Raw genomic sequence first — 22,273 nt, 5'->3', positions numbered from 1 at the left:
GCAAGGGCAAAGAGGATACTGGGGCTGCTGAGAAGTGGCCAGACAAGTGGCTGCAGTCCTCACTGGAGAAGTGGTGGAACAGCTGGACTGCAACACTTGCCCCTGGAAGGGGGAAACCCAGATTTTGACATGGACGGAGGGCTTTGTCATGAAGAGGATGCCGCGATTCTTGGAGAGAGGTGGTTCTGGAAGCAGGAGTGGGTGTATTGACCTGCAGAGCTAATCCCAAAGAACCAGCAGGAGGCACCAATGTGATGAATGGAGCCCCATTACAGCAGGAGTCTCCAGAGGTACCGGGCATGGCTCAGTCTAGATTTTGTGGGGGCTCTATGTGAGGTAAAACAGGCCTCCATTCAACTCTTCCTTCGCTTATGACCAGAGCCCTGTGTCCTCCACAGCTCAATGGGACCAAACTCCACAGTTTCATGGCAGCATTAATTTGTGCTGTCACCAGGAAATATCCTCAGCCCCCACATACTCTCAGCTGGAAATGCTCACTGACATCAAGTTTGTAGGTGATCACTTTAGGGACTCATTTTCTTGGCTATGCTTTCCAGGCTCCCTGGCTTCACTTCCCTGAGCACTGCTGGGCAGGATGGCCAAGGGAGGCTGAAGCAGGCTACATTGTGGGGGTCACCTTGCACCCCACATCAGTCTAGAAGATGCTGCAGGCTGCAGCATGGGCCATTCCTGTGGGGCCCTGAGCTTCCTCAACTCCACTGGCTCAGGGGGAAGGGGTAGGTTCAGCCCCTCTCAGTAGATGCACCATATTTCAGGATCGAGCCCTTTATGCTGAAGGATGAAGGGGACTAAATTACACCACCAGCTGCCAGACTGTGCCCCTACACAGCTGTGCTCTCCTATCTGTGGCAGTGCCGTCCAGCCTAGCATTCTATTGAACATTGTGGACCAGATCCTGGGTCTGGCCCAACTGCCTACAGCATTAAATGGGGGGAAGGGAATAAAAGTAGACTGTGAACTCTTTGTAATCTGGAGGCTGCTATGTGCAAGACCAGTCTGCAGTATGTTAGATCAGCCTGGGGTCTGCTGCTAAAAGCCACCAGGAGCCCAAAACCTCAGCTAGAGATCGGTACAGCATAGGGGCCCCTGTGCCCCCTAGCCCTGGGGTGTTCGCTCCTGGTGCTGCTTTCACCAGGTGTGTATCCAGAATCCACCAGTTGCGTGACCCAAACCAGCTGCACTGTGCTGGCCAGTCCTGCCCTGTGTATGGGATATTGCCCTGCCGCTGGGCTGGGGGAAGAGCTTCCCAGTGCTCTCTTCCTCCATAGCACTTCCAAGCAGCAAAGGGCAGGATTTTGCCCTAAAGGTGAGACCCAAAACAGTTATGAGAATGAAGATCCTGGGCATATATAGGAAACAGGGAGTTAAACTTAGAAGCATTGACTTGAGATAGAAAAGAACTGGGCTCTAAATAAAGGTCAAATGACTTTAAAAACTCAAGCCTTTATTTTTTAAAGGCAATATGGGTTTTTTTCCTATTTGCATTACTCCAATTCTGATTTGGATGCTACCTGTAGAGATGAAGTGTGAGAAGTTTCTACCATTTCTGACGAGGAAGTGAATTAGTTCAGTGGTTCTCAACCTTTCCAGACTATTGTACCCCTTTCAGGAGTCTGATTTGTCTTGCATACAGCCCAAGTTTCACCTCACTTAAAAACGACTTGCTTACAAAATCACACAAAAATACAAAAGTGTCACAGCTCACCGTCACTGAAAAATTGCTGAAGTTCTCATTTTTACCATATAATTATAAAATAAATCAATTGGAATATAAATATTATACTTACATTTCAGTGTATAGTGTATATAGAGCAGTATAAACAAGTCATTGTCTGTATGAAATGTTAGTTGGTACTGACTTCACTAGTGCTTTTTATGTAGCCTGTTGTAAAATATCTAGATGAGTTGCGGGACCCCCTGGAAGACCTCTGTGTAGCCCCAGGGGCACACATACTCCTGGTTGAGAACAACTGAATTAGTTCATGTGCCTGATGCTGCAGTAAGTTGTCACTGAAGTCAACAATAAGGGGGTGCTTTTCAAAAGTGCCTAAGTGATTTAGGAACACAGCCCCTAAGGCCAAGTCCAGGTGACTTTTAATGAGGCATGTGCTCCTAGATTGCATGGGTGCCTTTGAAAATCCTACTCAACTATACCTGTGTCATGTAGGTCATTTCAACCCTCAAGCTGAAAGTGTTCAACACGGGCGGGTGAGCAGCACTGTGAGCTCCATTTCCCCAAAGGGAGAACTGTAGCACAAAGTCATTTGCCCACGGTCACAGCAGGTCAGTGGTAGAGCTGAGAACAGAACCCAAGAGCCCTGATCCCCCGTCCAAGTTGCCACCCAGTGGTTCTGCACACGGAAGTCAGGGCGGCAAGACTGGACACAGTCTGAAAAGTGCTTGGGAGGATTATTTGTTAAGCACTGACAAGGCTCTTGACACTGGGCACAGTACAAAGTAGAGACACATCCGGTCCCACACAGCTAACAATCAAAACAAGATTTGCAGATGGAATACACTTATAAAAGCTACGCTTTAGTGCTCGTTATTGTGAGTGTTAATAATCCAAATCACTGCTTCCTTTTGTTTTTAGTGAGAGTGCTGAAAAAACATCCTCCGTTCCTGTGACACAGGACAAAGGTGAATGTTTGTTTAGTATTTTTACTTTTTTGTGGGTTTGATGTTTTTCCCTTCCTTTATCTCAATGATTTTATCAGTAAAAAGCTTCCCATTAAAAGATGATACTCAAAAGGCTGGACAAGCCTAGGTGGGAGCAATTCTCCCAAAGAACTGACTCACTGCATGAAAGAAAAGTCAAGAAAAGAAAAGAGCTTTAAAGGGGCTCTTCAGGCCTTCGATCTAGTTTTCCTTTTCTGTTTGCAGTTCCCTGTACAGATTTGCACAGAACGTTGTCTCTGCGGCAGACCAGCTACAAATGGACCGTTTGCTTCATTGGTTGTCAAACGCATTCTCATGATGTTCCCTGCCATTGCAGGTCCATCAGGCCTTGGGGTGCCTCAGTCCCTCCAATTCTCAGGGCTGAAATACTTTAATCTAACTGCCGTTATTGGAGTCAATACAGGGGTAACTGGTGCGGGTTAGTGGCCTGTAATGTACTGGAGGTCAGACTAGAGTCCCTTCAGGCCTTAAGCTCTAGGACTTCCTATGGCTCTTTGTCATTAATGACAGCCCAGATCCTCAAAGGTTTTTTGGGGCCCTAACTCTCATTCATTTCAATGGGAATTAGGCACCTAAATACCTTTGAGGATCTGGGCCAACTTTACCAAACAGACCAGTAATGGTTGCACTGCAAATCTCTTATGGACAGCGTGGTAAGGGATCAGTCAAGAGGGCAGTGAAGAGAAGGTATGATGAGAGTGAAAGTTAATTACATTGGGCAAAATCACTGCTACAGCAGCCTTCAGGGCCTTTGGGCTTTTTTGGATTGTATCAGAGGTAGCATGTGTGTTTGAGTAAAGGACAGCTGTTCACTTCCTGCAACTGGTGTTTACAGACTGGCTTCCTTGGAACACAGTGCTTGGTAAGCTCTGGGCACCAGTAATGGCTGTGGTGATAGAAATAGATATAAACATCTAAAACAATTGCATGAGGATTCCAATTCACTAAAGACCTGCAAAAATGGCACATAAACTCTAAGAGTTTACTCTTCTATATTATATCATCCACTTACCAATCATTATTATTACATAGTACCTGGAGGCCATGGCCCATTGTGCTAGGCTTTGGCCAGACATGCCCCAAAAGTAACATAAAAACACGCCAGTGTATAAACACAACTCCTAAAGATAAAAGATAGTACCCACTATTTTTACATGCAGATTAAGATACAAAAGTTGCAAGACACTGCTCTATAGTAATGTTAGACAACATTGAAAGTGGAAATTAGCCATGGTTGAGCAAACTATGTATGTGTTTCAGGAATATATGTTAACATGCACGAAGCTCGGGACACAGAGGACACTTCAGAGCTTTTTGAGGTAAATAAGTTCTAAAACAGCCAATAACAACATCCCAGAGAGTGGGATCGGGCTTCTCCAGACTTCCACCTCCTTGCATTTTTCAGATCTCTTTACCGCTCCATTCCCGCTAACATTTTCCTGTAACCTGTTCTGTGATCTGTAACGATGTTGCCTCCACCGGGTCTATGGTGGAGTTTATTCCACGGTCCTTCATCTGTTAAAGTCTTTGACCTCCAACCTGGCTCTCACTTGAGTCAATGGGTATTTTTCCATTGGCTTCAATGGAAGCAGTATTAGGCACTTTATCCTACTCTCTAATCTAAACATTTCCTTCACTCCCCTCCCCATCCATCTTCTGAGGTGGATTAATTCTCTTCCTTCATGTATACTGTTCCCTTAAATAGATATTTATAGCCTGTGATACATTTATTTCTCATAAGCCCAGATCACAGACTTACACATGTGCATACAGTTATGAATTACGCAGAAAGTAATTGTAAATGGGGAATTGTCATCCAATGGGGGTGTTTTCTAGTGGGCTCCTGCAAGGATCTGTTCTTGGCTCTAAGCTAATGATCTGCGGGGAAAAACATAAAATCATTGCTGGTAGAGTTTGCATATCACACAGTTGGTGGGGTGGTAAATAATTAAGAGCAGGTTATTTTACTGAGTGATCTGGATCACATAGTAAACTGCTCTCACTTAAACACATGTTTGAGTCCAGCTAAATGCAAGGTCCTACACCTAGGAACAAAGAATGTAGGTCGCTCTTACAGGGTGGAAAGCAGTGCCTCAGAAAAGGACACTTAGGTGGAAATCGACGGACAAGGAACTCCCAGTGAGATGCAGTGGCTGATAAGTCAGATGTAGTCCTTGGTTGTGTACAGCATAGAAGTAAGGATGTTATTACTGCTGTATATGAATTAGTGAGAGTACTACTGGATACTGAGTCCAGTACTGGTGCCCACACTAAAAAGGATGTTGCCAAACTGGAAAAAAGTTGAGCTGTAAGAATGATTTGAGGCCTTACAGTGAAAGAATACAGAAGGTCAATCTCTTTAGCTTAACAAAGAGAAGATTAAAAGGTGACTTAATCATAGTCTATAAATACCTACATGTGGATAAGACTTCTGATAGCCTTGGGTTCTTACACTAGCAGACAAAGGCAGAGAAAGAAACAAAGGCTTGAAGCTGAAATGAGACAAATTCAGACTACAAATGAGGAGGTGCACATTTTTACAGTAATGGTAATTAACTGTTGGAACATCTTGCGTGGAGCTGCGGTGAATGAAACCTTTAAATGAAGGTGGGATGGCTTTTTAGAACAGCCACTAGCTCAGAGTCTATTGGGCTCAGTGGAGGAATCACTGGGTGAAATTGTGTGGCATCAGCCCTGGACCCCAGCAAGTCTAACGCCAGCCCTTGCGACCCTATTAAAACAGGGTTGTGACCCACTTTGGGGTCCCGACCCACAGTTTGAGAATGTCTGGGTTAGATGATCATAGTGATCCATTCTATGAAGTCTTTGTATGGGATTAGAGCCTTAGTCTCTCTCTTTTTTCCAGTCTTGCATCCTTTTAGTTGCCTTTCTTTGTATTTTCTCTAGTTTCTCTATAACATTCCTAAATGGTGGGAACCAAAACTGCCCTCTACCCTCCATAAATTTCTGAGAGATGCTCCTTCTGTAGCACTGGGAAGAGCATGTCCTTCTGTTAGCAGTGGTGTCACACTGGGAGCTTCTATTTAGTTTGCTATAGAATCATAGAAGATTAGGATTGGAAGACACCTCAGGAGGTCATCTAGTCCAATCCCCTGCACAAAGCAGGACCAACACCAACTAAATTATCCCAGCCAAGGCTTTGTCAAATGGCCATAAAAACTTCTAAGGATGGAGATTCCACCACTTCCCTAGGTAACCCATTCCAGTGCTTCACCACCCTCCTAGTGAAATAGTGTGTCCTAATATCCAACCTAGACCTCCCACACTGCAACTTGAGACCATTGCTTCTTGTTCGGTCATCTGCCACCACTGAGAACAGCCAAACTCCATCCTCTTTGGAACCTCCCTTCAGGTAGCTGAAGGCTGCTATCAAATCCCCCATCACCCTTCTCTTCGGCAGACTAAATAGCCTCAGTTCCCTCAGCCTCTCCTCGTAAGTCATGTGCCCCAGCCCCCTAATCATTTTCATTGCCCTCCACTGGACTCTCTTCAATTTGTCCACATCTCTTCTGTAGTGGGGGGACCAAAACTGGATGCAATACTCCAGGTGTGGCCTCACCAGTGCTGAATAGAGGGGAATAATCACTTCCCTTGATCTGCTGGCAATGCTCCTACTCATACAGCTCAATATGCCATTGGCCTTGTCAAGGTTCCTCCCCCACTCTGAACTCTAGGGTACAGATGTGGGGACCTGCATGAAAAACCTCCTAAGCTTATCTTTACCAGCTTAGGTCAAAACTTCCCCAAGGTACAAAATATTCCACCCGTTGTCTTTGGACTGGCCGCTACCACCACCAAACTAATACTGGTTACTGGGGAAGAGCTGTTTGGACACGTCCTTCCCCCCAAAATACTTCCCAAAACCTTGCACCCCACTTCCTGGACAAGGTTTGGTAAAAAGCCTCACCAATTTGCCTAGGTGACTACAGACCCAGACCCTTGGATCTTAAGAACAATGAACAATCCTGCCAACACTTGCACCCCCCCTTTCCTGGGAAATGTTGGATAAAAAGCCTCACCAATTTGCATAGGTGACCACAGACCCAAACCCTTGGATCTGAGAACAATGAAAAAGCATTCAGTTTCTTACAAGAAGACTTTTAATAAAAATAGAAGTAAATATAAATAAAGAAATCCCCCCTGTAAAATCAGGATGGTAGATATCTTACAGGGTAATTAGATTCAAAAACATAGAGAACCCCTCTAGGCAAAACCTTAAGTTACAAAAAAGATACAAAGACAGAAATAGTTATTCTATTCAGCACAATTCTTTTCTCAGCCATTTAAAGAAATCATAATCTAACACATACCTAGCTAGATTACTTACTAAAAGTTCTAAGACTCCATTCCTGGTCTATCCCCGGTAAAGACCAGCATATAGACAGACACACAGACCCTTTGTTTCTCTCCCTCCTCCCAGCTTTTGAAAGTATCTTGTCTCCTCATTGGTCATTTTGGTCAGGTGCCAGCGAGGTTACCTTTAGCTTCTTAACCCTTTACAGGTGAGAGGAGCTTTCCCCTGGCCAGGAGGGATTTCAAAGGGGTTTACCCTTCCCTTTATATTTATGACAGGCCTTCTTGGCAATGAGGGCACACTCATATCCAACTTCTCGTCCACTGTAATCCCCAGGTCCTTTTCTGCAGAACTGCTGCTTAGCCAGTCGGTCTCCAGCCTTTAGCAGTGCATGGAATTCTTCCTTCCTAAGTGCAGGACTCTGCACTTGTCCTTGTTGAACCTCATCAGATTTCTTTTGGCCCAATCCTCCAATTTGTCTAGGTCACTCTGGACCCTATCCCTTCTCTCCAGCATATCTACCTCTCCCCATAGCTTTGTGTCATCTGCGAACTTGCTGAGGGTGCAATGAATCCCATCATCCAGATCATTGATAAAGATCTTGAACAAAACCGGCCCCAGGACCAACCCCTATGGCACTCCGCTTGATACCAGGTACCAACTAGACATCGAGCCTTTGATCACTACCCGTTGAGCCCGACGATCTAGCCAGCTTTCTATCCACCTTATAGTCCATTCATCCAAGCCATACTTTTTTAACTTGCTGGCAAGAATACTGTGGGAGACCGTATCAAAAGCTTTGCTAAAGTCAAGATATATCACATCTACCACTTTCCCCATAGTTATTTCATCATAGAAGGCAATCTTGGTGAATCCTTGTTGACTGTTCCTGATCACCTTCCTCTCCTCCAAGTGCTTCATAATGGATTCCTTGAGGACCTGCTCCATGATTTTGCTGGGGACTGAAGTGAGGCTGACCAGTCTGTAGTTCCCCAGGTTCTCTTACTTCCCTTTTTTTAAATATGAGCACCATATTTGCCTTTTTCCAATTATCTGGGACCTCCCGCAATCACTACAAATTTTCAAAGATAATGGCCAATGGCTCTGTAATCACATCAGCCAACTCCCTCAGCACCCTTGGATGCATTAGATCTGGACCCATGGACTTGTGCACGTCCAGATTTTCTAAATAGTCCTTAACCTGTTCTTTCACCACTGAGGGCTGCTCACCTACTCCCCATACTGTTGCCCAGCACAGCCGTCTGGGAGCTGACCTTGTCTGTGAAGACCGAGGCAAAAAAGGCATTGAGTACTTCAGCTTTTTCCACATCTGTCACTACGTTGCCTCCCCTATTCAGTAAGGGTCCAACATTTTCCCTGACCTTCTTATTGCTAACATACCTGTAGAAACCCTTCTTGTTACCTTTCACATCCCTTCCTAGCTGCAACTCCAGTTGTGTTTTGGCCTTCCTGATTACACCCCTGCATGCTCAAGCAATATTTTTATACTCCTCCCTAGTCATCGGTTCAAATTTCCACTTCTTCTAAGCTTCCTTTTTGAATTTATGCTCACCGAAGATTTCACTGTTAAGCCAAGCTGGTTGCCTGCCATACTTGCTATTCTTTCTGCACTTTGGGATGGTTGTTCCTGCACCATCAATAAGGGTTCTTTAAAATACAGCCAGCTTTCCTGGACTCCTTGCCCCCTCATATTAGCTTCCCAGGGGATCCTGCCCATCATTTCCCTAAGGGAGTCTAAGTCTGCTTTTCTGAAGTCCAGGGTCTGTATTTTTCTACTCTCCTTTCTTCCTTTTGTGAAGATCCTGACCATCTCATGGTCACTTCTGCCTAGATTACCATCCACTTCTACTTCCCCTACCAATTCTTCCCTGTTTGTAAGCAGCAGGTCAAGAGGAGCATGGCCCCTAGTCGGTTGCTCCAGCACTTGTACCAGGAAGTTGCCCCCAGCACTCTTCAAAAACTTGCTGGATTGTCTGTACACTGTTGTATTGCTCTCCCAGCAGATATCAGGGCAATTGAAGTCCCCCATTAGTACCAGGGCCTGTGATTTGGAAACTTCAGTTAGTTATCCAAAGAAAGCCTCGTCTACCTCATCCTTCTGATCCAGTGGTCTATAGCACATGCCCACCACGACATCACTCTTGTTGCTCTCGCCTCTAAACTTAACCCAAAGACTGTCAACAGGCTTTTCTCCAGTTTCAAACTGGAGCTCTGAGCCATTATACCACTCTCTTACATAAAATGCAGCTCCTCCACCTTTCCTTCCTGAACAGTATATACCCATCCATGACAGTGCTCCAGTCATGTGAACTGCCCCACCAAGTTTCTGTTATTCCAATCACATCGTAGTTCCTTGATTGTGCCAGCACTTCCAATTCTTCCTGCTTGTTTCCCAGGCTTCTTGCATTTGTGTACATGCACCTAACATAACTAGCCGATTGCCCTACTTTCTCAGTGTGAATCAGGAGGCATCCCGTCTTGTACCCTCCTCCTTGTGTTTCCTCCTGGTATCCCACTCCTGCGCTTATCTCTGGGTTTAGGTCACCATCCCCCAGGCAACATAGTTTAAAGTCCTCCTCACTAGATTAACAAGCCTGCCTGCGAAGATGCTCTTCCCTCTCTTTGTTAGGTGGATCCCATCTCTTCCTAGCAATCCTTCTTCCCAGAACAACAGCCCATGGTTGAAAAATCCAAAGCCCTTTTTCCAACACCACCTGCGTAACCATGCATTCACCTCCAGAATTCAATGGTCCTTACGTGGGCCTTTTCCTTCAACAGAGAGGATGGACACAAACATGACTTGCACCTCAAACTCCTGTATCCTTCTTCCCAGAGCCACGTAGTCTGCAGTGATCTGCTCAAGGTCATTCTTGGCAGTATCATTGGTGCCCACATGGAGAAGTAGGAAGGGGTAGCGGTCTGAGGTCTTGATCAGTCTCAGCAAACACTCCGTCACATCCTGGATTCTATCTCCAGGCAAGCAGCACTTCCACTCCCAGTCTTTATTCAGGCTGTCTCTCAACACTCAAGATCTTCTGGACTCTGCTTTCTAGATACAACGAAGACTCCTTGTGGCACCTTAGAGACTAACAAATTTATTTGGGCATAAGCTTTCATGGGCTAAAACCCACTTCGTCAGATGCATGGAGTGAAAAATACAGTAAGCAAAATATATATTATAGCACATGAAAAGATGGGAGTTGTCTTACCAAGTGGGGGGTCAGTGCTAACGAGCAAATTCAATTAAGGTGGAAGTGGCCTATTCTCAACAGTTGACAAGAAGGGGTGAATACCAAGGGAGGAAAATTACTTTTGTAGCGTTAACGAGGCCAATGCAATCAAGGTGGCCCATTTTCAACAGTTGACAAGAAGGTCTGAGGATCAGCAGAGGGAAAATTACTTTTTGTAGTGACCCATCCACTCCCAGTCTTTATTCAGGCCTAATTTGATGGTGTCCAGTTTACAAATTAATTCCAGTTCTGCAGTCTCTCCTTGGAGTCTGTTTTTGAAGTTTTTTTGTTGAAGAATTGCTACTTTTAAATCTGTTATTGAGTGTCCAGGGAGATTGAAGTGTTCTCCTACTGGTTTTTGAATGTTACAATTCTTGATGTCTGATTTGTGTCCATTTATTCTTTTGCATAGAGACTGTCCTGTTTGGCCAATGTACATGGCAGAGGGGCATTGCTGGCACATGATGGCATATATCACATTGGTAGATGTGCAAGTGAACAAGCCCCTGATGGTGCGGCTGATGTGGTTAGGTCCTATGATGGTGTCCCTTGAATAGATATGCGTTCGGAGTTGCCACTGGGGTTTGTTGCAGGGTTTGGTTCCTGGGTTAGTGTTTTTGTTGTGTGGTGTGTAGTTGCTGGTGAGTATTTGCTTCAGGTTGGGGGGGCTGTCTGTAAGCGAGGACTGGCTTGCCTCTCAAGGTCTGTGAGAATCAACTGTTCTTCTTGTCAACTGTTGAGAATAGGCCACTTCCACCTTAATTGAATTGGCTCGTTAGCACTGATCCCCCACTTGGTAAGGCAACTCCCATCTTTTCATATGCTGTGTATTTATACCTCCCTACTGTATGTTCCACTCCATGCATCTGATGAAGTGGGTTTTAGCCCACGAAAGCTTATGCCCAAATAAATGTGTTAGTCTCTAAGGTGCCACAAGGACTCCTTGTTGTTTTTGCTGATACAGACTAACACAGCTACCACTCTGAAACCTTTCTAGATACTGTTACTGATGGTGATGATTATCTGTGCACTGGATATCCTCTACTTAGGTTTATTAATTTTGCAGGTTTAGCACTGAAACCCATCTTATTTCATGCAGCCTTTTGTTGCTCACTCGTAGCTTGGGCTGAATGCTCAGATGGAGTCAGGTGCCTGAGTCCCAGTTTTGGGACCACTGCGAGGCACAAAACTCCCACTTAAACCCTGTACCCTAAGGTTTGGCAGCAAAATATCCTGAGGCTCTTATGTTTCTGCCTCTGGCCTGCTCACTGCTGTCTCCCTGTGGGTGTCTGGATGCCTGTGTCCTACCTAAGCCCCAGTGCAATCCACACACAGGGAAGGACAGGCGCTTCTCTGCCTGACTCACCTGAGGGGCTGATCCAGTGGACATGCTCAGAGGCTGCCTACTGGATTGGGCCCCCCAGGTGAGCTTACACAAATCAGGGAGGGCTCTCTCAACATTTATAGCCCAGTGGGTAGGAAACTCACCTGGGAGGGGGGAGACCCCCATTCAAATCCCCACCTCTATGTAAGGGGTTTGAACAGACCTGTCACCACTCAGGTGAGTGCTCTGGCTACCAGGCTATGGGATATTCGGATATAGGGAGTCCCTCCCTCCCTCCCTCTCTGGACCAAATGGCCCTTGGAGAGAGCGTGAGAGAGCGAGTACACAAGTATGAGAATGACCCTGTAGCCTGGTGATCAGAGCACTCACCCAGGTGGTGGGAGACCCAGAGTCCAGTCCCCGTGCTCCAGTCTTTCATTATCTAGCCACAGTACAATAGCTTCAACAGGAGAGACTGAGGGAGCCCCACACTGGAGTACCCATAGCCTAGCGCACCCTCTGAGAGATGACAGATGATGTTCAAATCCTCTGGTCTCCTCAGGTGGAGGGGAATGTGAACTGGGTACCCAGCCACCAGGCTCCTCCTCCTACACTGGCATGGGGGAAGGAGGGGCCCTTGCAACAAAGAAGGTCCCCAGGTGAGAACAGCAAGAAGAGCGAGGCACCTAACTCTGCAAGGGGAGGGGCTTAGCACACACCCCTCTGGTCAGCATCTCCCATTGGCTAGTTTAGCCAGCTCCACCCCACCCCACCCCACCCCACCCAGCATGGTGGCTTTGTGAGTCACATTCTAAGGCTCCTATGGCACCCCATTCATTGTATAGGAGCCAGGGTACCTAGCTCAGGCTTTGTGAATCCCAGTGGGTTTTCCAGGTACCTAAAAGTTAGGCATGGTGATTCTCAGCATCACCTGCCTCATTCTGAGCAGTCAAGCCTTTGGATCATAACATGGGCAAGGCTGCTCAGAGTTTGGGGCCGAATCTCACAAGTCAGAGGTCAGACACCATGTCCATGAATTGCGGGATTTGGCCAATAACGTCTGCTCCTACCCATGCAACCCCTGCCTCACTGCAGCATAAGGAAATGGGTGCTGATGCCACTGAAGAAGGAGCCAGCAGAGCAGGAAGGGGAGCCCTCTGCTGGCAAACATCATAGAGCACGTAGCTAGAGGCAGCAGCAGGGTAAGGAGGAGTTTGCAGGAGGGGTTCACGCACAACAGGATTTTGTCAGGAAGGAAGGGCAGTACGACCCAAGCGCAGAGGAGATGTTCGGAGGGGAAGGGACAGCACTGGGAGCAGGGAGGGAGAAGAACGGAGATGGATCCATGTCTGACTTCAAAACAGAGATCTTTACATTTGATATAAGGGGCTGCAATTCCAATTAATGACTCAAGCTTCACCCTTAGGCATGTCTACACTAGAAACTTAAGTCAATCTCTGTTAGTAATTACTACGCTGGCTGATGTCCACACTACCCACCTTCTATCGGTGGTGCGCGTTCTCACAAGGAGCGCTTCCACCGACTTAAAAGGGGTGGTGTGAGGGGCTGAAAGCCTAGGCTCTCAGCTCCCCAGCTCCAGGACCTGGGGGGACAGCCCGGCTGGGAGCCAGGACCCAGGGGGCAATTGGGCTCGACTGGAGCCCCCAACTTGCCTTGGGGTAACAGCCTGGCTTTCTTGTCAATTTCATGGCTCCAGCATTGGCTGTTGGCTGTCATTCTTGTCAATGTAAATAACCTGCAGTGTCACCCTAACAACACCGACATAAGCCCGACGCCGCTCGTGTAGGCGGAGTTATGATGTTAGTGTAGTAAGACATTTACATCCGCAGGAGCAAGGCTGTAGACTGGACACTGACATAATTCGCAAAAAGAAAAGGAGTACTTGTGGCACCTTAGAGACTAACCAATTTATTTGAGCATGAGCTTTTGTGAGCTACAGCTCACTTCATCGGATGCATGCCGTGAAAACTGCAGCAGACTTTATTTATACACAGAGAATATGAAAAAATACCTCCTCCCACCCCACTGTCCCGCTGGTAATAGCTTATCTAAAGTGATCATCAGGTGGGCCATTTCCAGCACAAATCCAGGTTTTCTCACCCTCCACCCCCCCACACAAATTCACTCTCCTGCTGGTGATAGCCCATCCAAAGTGACAACTCTGTGCTGGAAATGGCCCACCTGATGATCACTTTAGATAAGCTATTACCAGCGGGACAGTGGGGTGGGAGGAGGTATTTTTTCATATTCTCTGTGTATAAATAAAATCTGCTGCAGTTTCCATGGCATGCATCCGATGAAGTGAGCTGTAGCTCACGAAAGCTCATGCTCAAATAAATTGGTTAGTCTCTAAGGTGCCACAAGTACTCCTTTTCTTTTTGCGAATACAGACTAACATGGCAGTTACTCTGAAACTGACATAATTGTTGACCTAACTGTGTCGTGTAGCCCAGGCCTTAGTCACTCACGACATCCTCAGGAAGCATGGATGTAATGACAGTCCTCCACCCCCTTTAACAGCTGCCTGTTACTCATCCTGCAGCTGCATAACCCTGGAGAGCAGGAACAAAACAGAACTATACACTGACTCTCTTACTTTTCTCACGGTGCAGTTTGTCTCGCCCTACGAAGACGTTGGCCATAAAGACTTCCCATTGCAAGAGAAAACAGGTATCGAAGCACTTCTGTGGCCCTTCTCACTGCAGGCTCTCTGCACCTCCCACTCCTTAGTGGAGTTTATCTGCAGAGCTCCTGGGAGGTAGGAAAGAGTTCTCTCTATCACACCGAGGGGGAACGGAGACACGGTGGATTAAGTGACTTGCCCAGGGTCACCCAGGAAGCCCGTGGCTGAGCCAAGAACTAAACACAGGTATCCTGAGTTCCCCCATCCACTGCCCTACCCACTACACCAGCTGTTACCAGCTGGCCCATACCCCTCTAGCCAATTACCAGTCTGTTGCAAACAGATCCAATTGCTGACTCCCACATGCTTCCAAGCCAGTGGGCTCTGGATCAAGTTTGGTTGCTGTTCCTAGGTCTGAGGCTTAGGGCACAAGCCTCCCATCTGATGCATTTCTTGGGACATGGGGAACTGTCACCCCACTGCCCCAGACCCTGAAATCAGTGTCTGCACCTTCCTGAGGCCACCCTCCCAGGCACTCACATGTGCTCCCCCAGAGCTTCACTTATGCTGCAAGCGCTCGGGGACAGTGTGGCAGGAAAGTAAGGAACACGGGCATAGCAAAGGAGTTTCTTAGCCATGGGGACTTTAATAGCACGCAAGTTACAGATCTCTGAAAATAAACCAAGCCCTGAGCTGCTCTCACCCCAGTCTGAGCTCATCCTTCCTGTGCATCTGAGGCTCCTCAGCATTGCAGGCTGCCCAGCATCTGTCCTGCCCTCTCACTCCTGTCAGTCCTTATGGTTGGTCTCATTCATCACACAGCAGCACCCCACCCCCTCTTACATAGAATGTCTTCTCTCTTTGCCACGAGCTGCCCTGGGATGCTCCAGCCCCCTCCCCGACTCATGCTCACCCCACCCTGTGGGCCGAGCAGAAAACCTGTTGTTTCACAGAGGAGCTAGAAGTTGAGAGACAATCAGAGCCAGTGGCCCGAGACAGTTTTTATTGTTTCTCATCCATTGTCCTGGAACAAGGTGTCAAGCATCTTCACTGGCTGGGGCTCTGTCTATGATGCAATCAACTGCTTGGGCAAATCTCCATGGATTCAGCACATAATACAAAATGGAGGTCACAGTTCTACAGACATCTCTCACCAGACCACACCGACACTACCCTTCGTACCTGAGCTAGCATTTCACACGCAGTATTTCAGCAGACGCACACTGAACTCTACAGTGGTTGACCACAGCTAAGGATCCAGCCCTGTAGTTTATTAGTGGAATCCCTCAGTCACTTCCAATATAGCTTACTAGTGCACCGTGTACTCACCCCAATATGGTACGTTACACCCCTGCTCTGTTTTCTCCACAGTGGCTGCTGCTGTTTCAGACTCCAGTGTTCCTAGACAACGCTCTTCATTGTTTAAGAAAGTACCTAGTGCTCTGTCCAGAGTTTTCTCACGATCTTCTTCTATTAGCGCACCGAATGGGCCCCCACCAGATCCTGAGAAAGCGTAGGAGATCTATGCCATGCAAGAAAGCATATATGCCAGAGAGAATAAATATTTTAGTCAAAACTGTGTGGGTTTGAGCTGTGGGGAGGAAGGGGGTAACCGTTGTTGTAGTGATCCCTTGTAGCTTAAACATCATGGAGTTAAGCCCAGCCGAAGAAAAGGGAGGAGCAGACAAAGGGACTAGTACCTTGGACACAGGCTGTACAAGTAGGGGCCCTTGGTGGATGGCCCATACAGGAGATGGGGAGCTCTCCCAGTCAGCAGGCAGTGCCACATGGAGGATGGGGAGCTATGCAAGCTGACCTGGTGCATTGTGGGGACCTCAGGAGCCTCTTAGGCCAGCAGGCAGTGCCATGACAAGACAGAGAACACCACAAGCTAGCTGGAGGGGCCACAGGACAAGGGATGAGGAGTCCCAGACAGCAGGCAGTGCCATGGGAGGGATGGGGACCTTCTGCATCAGCATCACAGGGGATCAGGAGCACCCCCCCAAACCACAGGCAATGACAGGAGCTCCCAAGGCCAGCAGAGAGAACCAAGGTTTCTGAGCGATTCAGCACTGCTGCTTGGGATTGATCAGAGCTCCCAGAGTAAACAGCTGCAAGATCAGTCCCCAGTGATAGCAGATGCCTTCATGTCATGGCACTTGAGCCCACCCAAGAGTCAGGCCCAGCCTTTCTTGGCCCGGCAGCCAGGCGACAGAGAGTGCTTAGGAGATGAGAGGGATGCTGGAGGCTTCCCCCTGCACAAGGAGAATTTGTTCCCAGGGGTGACTTCACGAGAGGGCTGCCCTCAGTGCTCCAACTGGGCTTTTCTAGCTGTTCCCCTGCCAAATCTCACATGGTTTACCAGGATCTCCCCCGGGACGAGGCTGTTGGGCCGGGCAGGACCATCCCACTGCAGCTGTGGCTAGTGCCTAGGAGCTGGCTGCTCCTGCAGCTGCAGGGCACGGAAATGGCCCATCTAGCCTGCAGTGCCCCCCTTGTGCTATGGCAGGGGAGCAGGGTGACAGGGAGTGTGCTGCTCCGGCTCAGGATTGCGTGGGTACACCCAGCACTGCCCAACTCACCAGTGACCCAGGGATGACCGGCACTTGCCAAGACTCAGCAGTTTTTCCAAATACCAACATGAGGAGACGGTTTTGCACACACTTTGAGAGGGCCAAATCCCACAGCAAAGTGCTGAATTCAATGCAAGGTTGTGGCTGCAGGGGCACCACCTCCCACCATCCCGCACTAGCTTTCCTGATGCCTTGAGCCAGCCTGGCAGCAGAGAGAGTTATGGGCAGTAGTTGCTCACTCCTCAAATCCCCGCATCGGGGAGGCTCTGAAGGAAAGCATTTCTGGATGGTGCATCCCACTGTCACCCACCCATCCAGCCTAGCCTCAGCTCCCACTAACCCCTCACTGCTCACATAGACAGACCCCTGCAGGGGAAAGGCCCATGGGAACAGCAGGGGCAAACACCCCAGGAGAAGGAGCAGCTAGCTACAGGGGGAGTGAGGGCAGCCATTCCCATCACAAGACCCTAAGGGGCTGTGTGACTGCAGGGTGCAACCTCACCCCCTCACACACATTCCTGGGCACCTCAGCCTAGCCTCTCTGATGCCCCTTGGGGGCCCTCCCCCACCCACAACAGTGTGGGCACAAGCCCCCCCTCTCCAGGCTGAATGTGCCCCACTCTGCTCTGCCTCAGCTGGCCTTGCTGTCATTTCCTGGGGTCACAGAATGGGGGGAGGGGGAGGACTACTGCAAGCAGTGCAGAGAAGCAGCATGGTCTCTGTGGGGAGCCCCAGACAGGAGAGGTCATTCCCCCCTTTCTGCTCTGGCAGGCAGGGGTTAAGAGCTGAGCCCACTCCCCCAGATGTAGGAGGACCCCTTCATGGACAGCACCTTCCCAATCCCCACTGCTTGGCTACCAAAATGTTACATCCCACAGCCACCAGAAAGGGCACTGCAGGGCCTGGAACACAGAGCCTGGACTGAGAATCTCAGCTCAGATGCCCTGGGCCAGCTGGGATACTGGCATCACACCTGTCAGCAGTTCCAGTTCCCCTTCATCTGATCGCCCTTGCTGAGAACAGTGGCTGAGCCTTTGAGGGACTGGCGTCCGGGTTGCTGTGTCCACACTGGTGCTATGCTAACCCAGGAGCAGTGCTCCAATTTCCAGGGGCACATCCAATTGCCGCTCTTAAGGCTACAATGAGCTGAGCCACTCTGATCCCTTCCCGGTGATTTGTGGATGAACGTCTGGACTCACAGGGCTCCTGTCATTTTTTGCTTAATAAGTAAGCCCCTGAAAGGATTTTCCCAAAAAGATTTCTGGAGTGTTGAACTTTAGAAATTACAGGTCTTCCCCTGCTGCATGATCCAGGCAGTTAGAGAACTAGCAACTCTCCAGCCCTGAATGATTTAGATGCCATGTGTAGCCCTAGCCCATGAACAGTACAGTAGAACTCAGTTATGAACACCTCAGGAATGGAAGCTGTTCATAACTCTGAAATGTTCATAGAACCATAGAAGATCAGGGTTGGAAGAGACCTCAGGAGGTCACCTAGTCCAACCCCCGGCTCAAAGCAGGACCAGTCCCCTACTAAATCATCCCAGCCAGGGCTTTGTCAAGCCAGGCCTTAAAAACCTCTAAGGATGGAGATTCCACCACCTCCCTAGGTAACCCATTCCAGTGCTTCACCACCCTCCTAGTGAAATAGTGTTTCCTCATATCCAGCCTAAACCTCCCCCACTGCAACTTGAGACCACTGCTCCTTGTTGTGTCATCTGCCACCACTGAGATCAGCTGAGCTCCATCCTCTTTGGAGGCTACTATCAAATCCCCTCTCATTCTTCTCTTCCGCAGAGTAAACAAGCCCAGTTCCCTAGGTCTCTCCTCATAAGTCATGTGCCCCAGCCCCCTAATCATTTTCGTTGCCCTCCGCTGGACTCTCTCCAATTTGTCCACATCCTTCTTGTAGTGGGGGCCCAAAACTGGATGCAATTGTGACGTTGCGCCCCATAATGCTTTATAGAAATATGCTTATGAATGTAAATATGACATAACTAGAATATGTTTTATGCTACATATGCCATGTAACATATCTTTGCAAAGGTTATGTTCCACTGAATGTATTCATTCTATTCATATGCATATATCATTTTTATATCTGAAATTATGTGTGTTGGCTCTACGCTTGTATTTAAAGTGTTTGTTGTAGGAAGCACATAAAACAGATTTGGTCAACGTAGTATGAAGGGGTTATTCAAGTAATTAGGAGTACTTAACAGTGAACATTGAAAGACACCAATCCACATCTGAGCTTTCCTGGGAACCTTCAAACTAACATGTAGGCAATGGTATCTGCCTGTAAAGAACTGAGTCATGCATGGACATGACTTGCCCATGTGACTCCAAAACTCCATCTTGTAGCTGTGATTCTACACAGAGGAAAGGGGTTTCCAGCCACAAGAGAGACTATATAAGCCCGTGGGAGACCCCTCCATTTTGTCTTCAGCTGGCTCAAGAGATAGCCCCTCCACCCCAAAGAGATGCCTGAAAGAAACTGGAACAAAGGACAGCAACCAGCGGGTTGTGAGTGATTGCTAGACCCAGACTAGGAGGAAGTCTAGTCTGTAAAAGAAGCATATTGAAACATCTCTGAGGGTGAGATTTACCTGCATTTAGTTTCTTACTGTATTAGGCTTAGACTTGCATGTTTTATTTTGCTTAGTAATTTACTTTGTTCTGTCTGTCATTACATAGAACCAGTTACATATTTAATAAAATCACTTTTTACTTATTAACCAAGAGCAAATATTAATTCCTGGGGGAGCAAACAGCCGTGCATACCTCTCTATCAGTGTTATAGAGGGTGAACAATTATGAGTTTATCCTGTATACACTTTATACAAAAGCAGATTTATTTGGGGTTTGGATCCCATTGGGAACTGGGTATTGGAGACAGTAGCACTTCTTAAGCTCTTTTCAGTTAAGCCTACAGCTTTTCGGGGCCATGTTTCAGACCTGGGTCTGTTTGTAGCAGGCTACCATGACTGGAACAACCAGGCAAGCTACTGAAATCCCAAGCTGCCAGGGAAAACGGGTTCAGAGGTAGCTCCAGCACATCAGATGGCAGTCCCAAGGGGGTTTCTGTGACCCAAGACATCATAGCAATATTCCAGATGTGGCCTCACCAGTGCCAGAGGGGAATAATCACTTCCTTCGAACTCCTGGCAATGCTCCTACTAATGCAGCCCAATATGCCCTTAGCCTTCTTGGTAACAAGGAGACACTGCTGACTCATATCCAGCTTCTCATCCACTGAAATCCCCAGGTCCTTTTCTGCAGAACTGTTATTTAGCCAGTCGCTCCCCAGCCTTTAGCAGTGCATGGATTCTTCCATCCTAAGTGCAGCACTCTGCACTTGTCCTTGTTGAACCTCATCAGATTTCTTTTGGCCCAATCTTCCAATTTGTCTAGGTCACTCTGGACCCTACCCCTACCCTCCAGCATATCTACCTCTCCCCATAGCTTTGTGTCATCTGCTAACTTGCTGAGGGTGCAATCTATCCCATCATCCAGATCATTGATAAAGATGTTGAACAAAACCAGTCCCAGGACTGACCCCTGGGGCACTCCGCTTGATACTGGCTGCGAACTAGACATGGAGCCATTGATCACTACCTGCTGAGCCCAACAATCTAGCCAATGTTCTATCCATCTTATAGTCCATTCATCCAAGCCATACTTTTTTACCTTGCTGGCAAGAATACTGTGGGAGAACCTATCAAAAGCTTTGCTAAATTCAATATATATCACATCCATTGCTTTCCCCATATCCACAGAGCTAGTTATCTCATCATAAAAGGCAATCAGGATGGTCAGGCATGACTTGCCTTGGTGAATCCACGTGGACTGTTCCTGATCACCTTCCTCTCCTCCAAGTGCTTCAAAATTGTTTCCTTGAGGACCTGCTCCATGATTTTTCTAGGGACTGAGGTGAGGCCGACCGGTCTGTAGTTACCCGGGTTCTCCTTCTTCCCTTTTAGAGATGGGCACTATATTTGCCTTTTTCCAATCATCCAGGACCTCCCCCGATCACCACCAGTTTTCAAAGATAATGGCCAATGGCTCTGCAATCACATCAGCCAATTCCCTCAGCACCCTTGGATGCATTAGATCTGGACCCATGGACTTGTGCATGTCCAGCTTTTCTAAATAGTCAACCTGCTCTTTCACAACAGGTCTGCTCACCTCCTCCCCATACTGTGTTGCCCAGGACAGCAGTGTGGGAGCTGACCCTATCTGTGAAGACCGAGGCAAAAAAAAAAAAAAGCATTGAGTGCTTCAGCTTCTTCCACGTTATCTGTCACTAGGTTGCCTTCCCTTCATTAAGGGTCCCATACTTTCCCTGACCTTTTTCTTGTTACTAACATATCTGTAGAAACCCTTCTGGTTACCCTTCACATCCCTTGCTAGCTGCAACTCTAGGTGTGTTTTGGCTTTCCTGATTACACCCCTGCATGCTCAAGCAATATTTTTATACTCCTCCCTAGTCATCTGTCCAAGTTTCCATTTCTTGTAAGCTTCCTGTTCATAACACTGAACAAAACATCTGGTTCTTTCAAATGTTCTTAATACAACTTAGAAACATTACTCAGAGGAAGAAAATGCGGCTTTTAACCATCTTACTTTAAACGAAAAGCACAGAAACCATTTCCTTACTTTGTCAAATCTTTTTTTTTTTTTTTTTTTAACTCTGAGGTTCTACTGTGTTAGCATAAGAGGCCTTCCTGTCTTCAGTCAACTCAGATGTACCATATCAATAGGGTGGAGCAGCAGCAATCCATGATCCAGGCTGGGCCAGGGTCAGAGAAAATGATGTACATTTGTAACATCTTAAACTACGAGAACATGAGCTAGTAGCAGCTTGGTCATAAACCCTTCTCTCTGGCTTTGTCTCTGAAGATCTGTCTATACTAGAAGATGATGCTGTTGTGCAGATATACAAAAAACGACAACCCATTTTTGGTTTAATTTTGTTGGGAAACAGCAGACAATGGTTCTCAAACTTTTGCACTGGTGAACCCTTTCACACTGCAACCCTCTGAGTGCAACACCCCCCTTATAAATTAAAAACACTTTTTAATATTTCACACTATTATAAATGCTGCAGGTGAAGCAAGGTTTGGAGGTTGAGGCTGAGAGCTCATGACTCCCCGCCCCCCCATAACCTCGTGACCCAGAGGGGTCACAACCCCAGTTTGAGAGCCCTTGCTCTAAGGGGAAAAGCATTAGAGGGCTGTGGCTTTGTGAAGAAGCCTTCTCACAACTGGCCCGTCTTCATAAGACCCCAGTAACAAGGAGTCCCCCTCGCCCCGCAACTTTACGTTCAAATTTATTTGTTTTTAAAAAAGGGACAATTTAGTAGCCCACAGCTTCCTTTTACATGTGACCTAGTATTTAAGAGTGACCAGAGTCCCGTGATTTGGTAGCCTGCAGTACACTGCTAGCTTATCAGAGCCATAGGACT

At 47.5% G+C, this 22,273-nt stretch overlaps 1 protein-coding gene across 1 annotated transcript in view; it reads left to right on the top strand.

Moving 5' to 3' along the window:
- Positions 1-22,273, top strand: part of LOC140917533 (uncharacterized) — a 204,297-nt gene that overhangs the window by 45,664 nt on the left and 136,360 nt on the right. The window lies entirely within an intron of this gene.

The sequence above is a fragment of the Lepidochelys kempii genome, chromosome 9 (assembly GCF_965140265.1).
Source record: "Lepidochelys kempii isolate rLepKem1 chromosome 9, rLepKem1.hap2, whole genome shotgun sequence".
In the NCBI taxonomy this organism is placed as follows: Eukaryota; Metazoa; Chordata; order Testudines; family Cheloniidae; genus Lepidochelys; species Lepidochelys kempii.
This window is presented reverse-complemented; position numbering and strand designations above follow the sequence as displayed.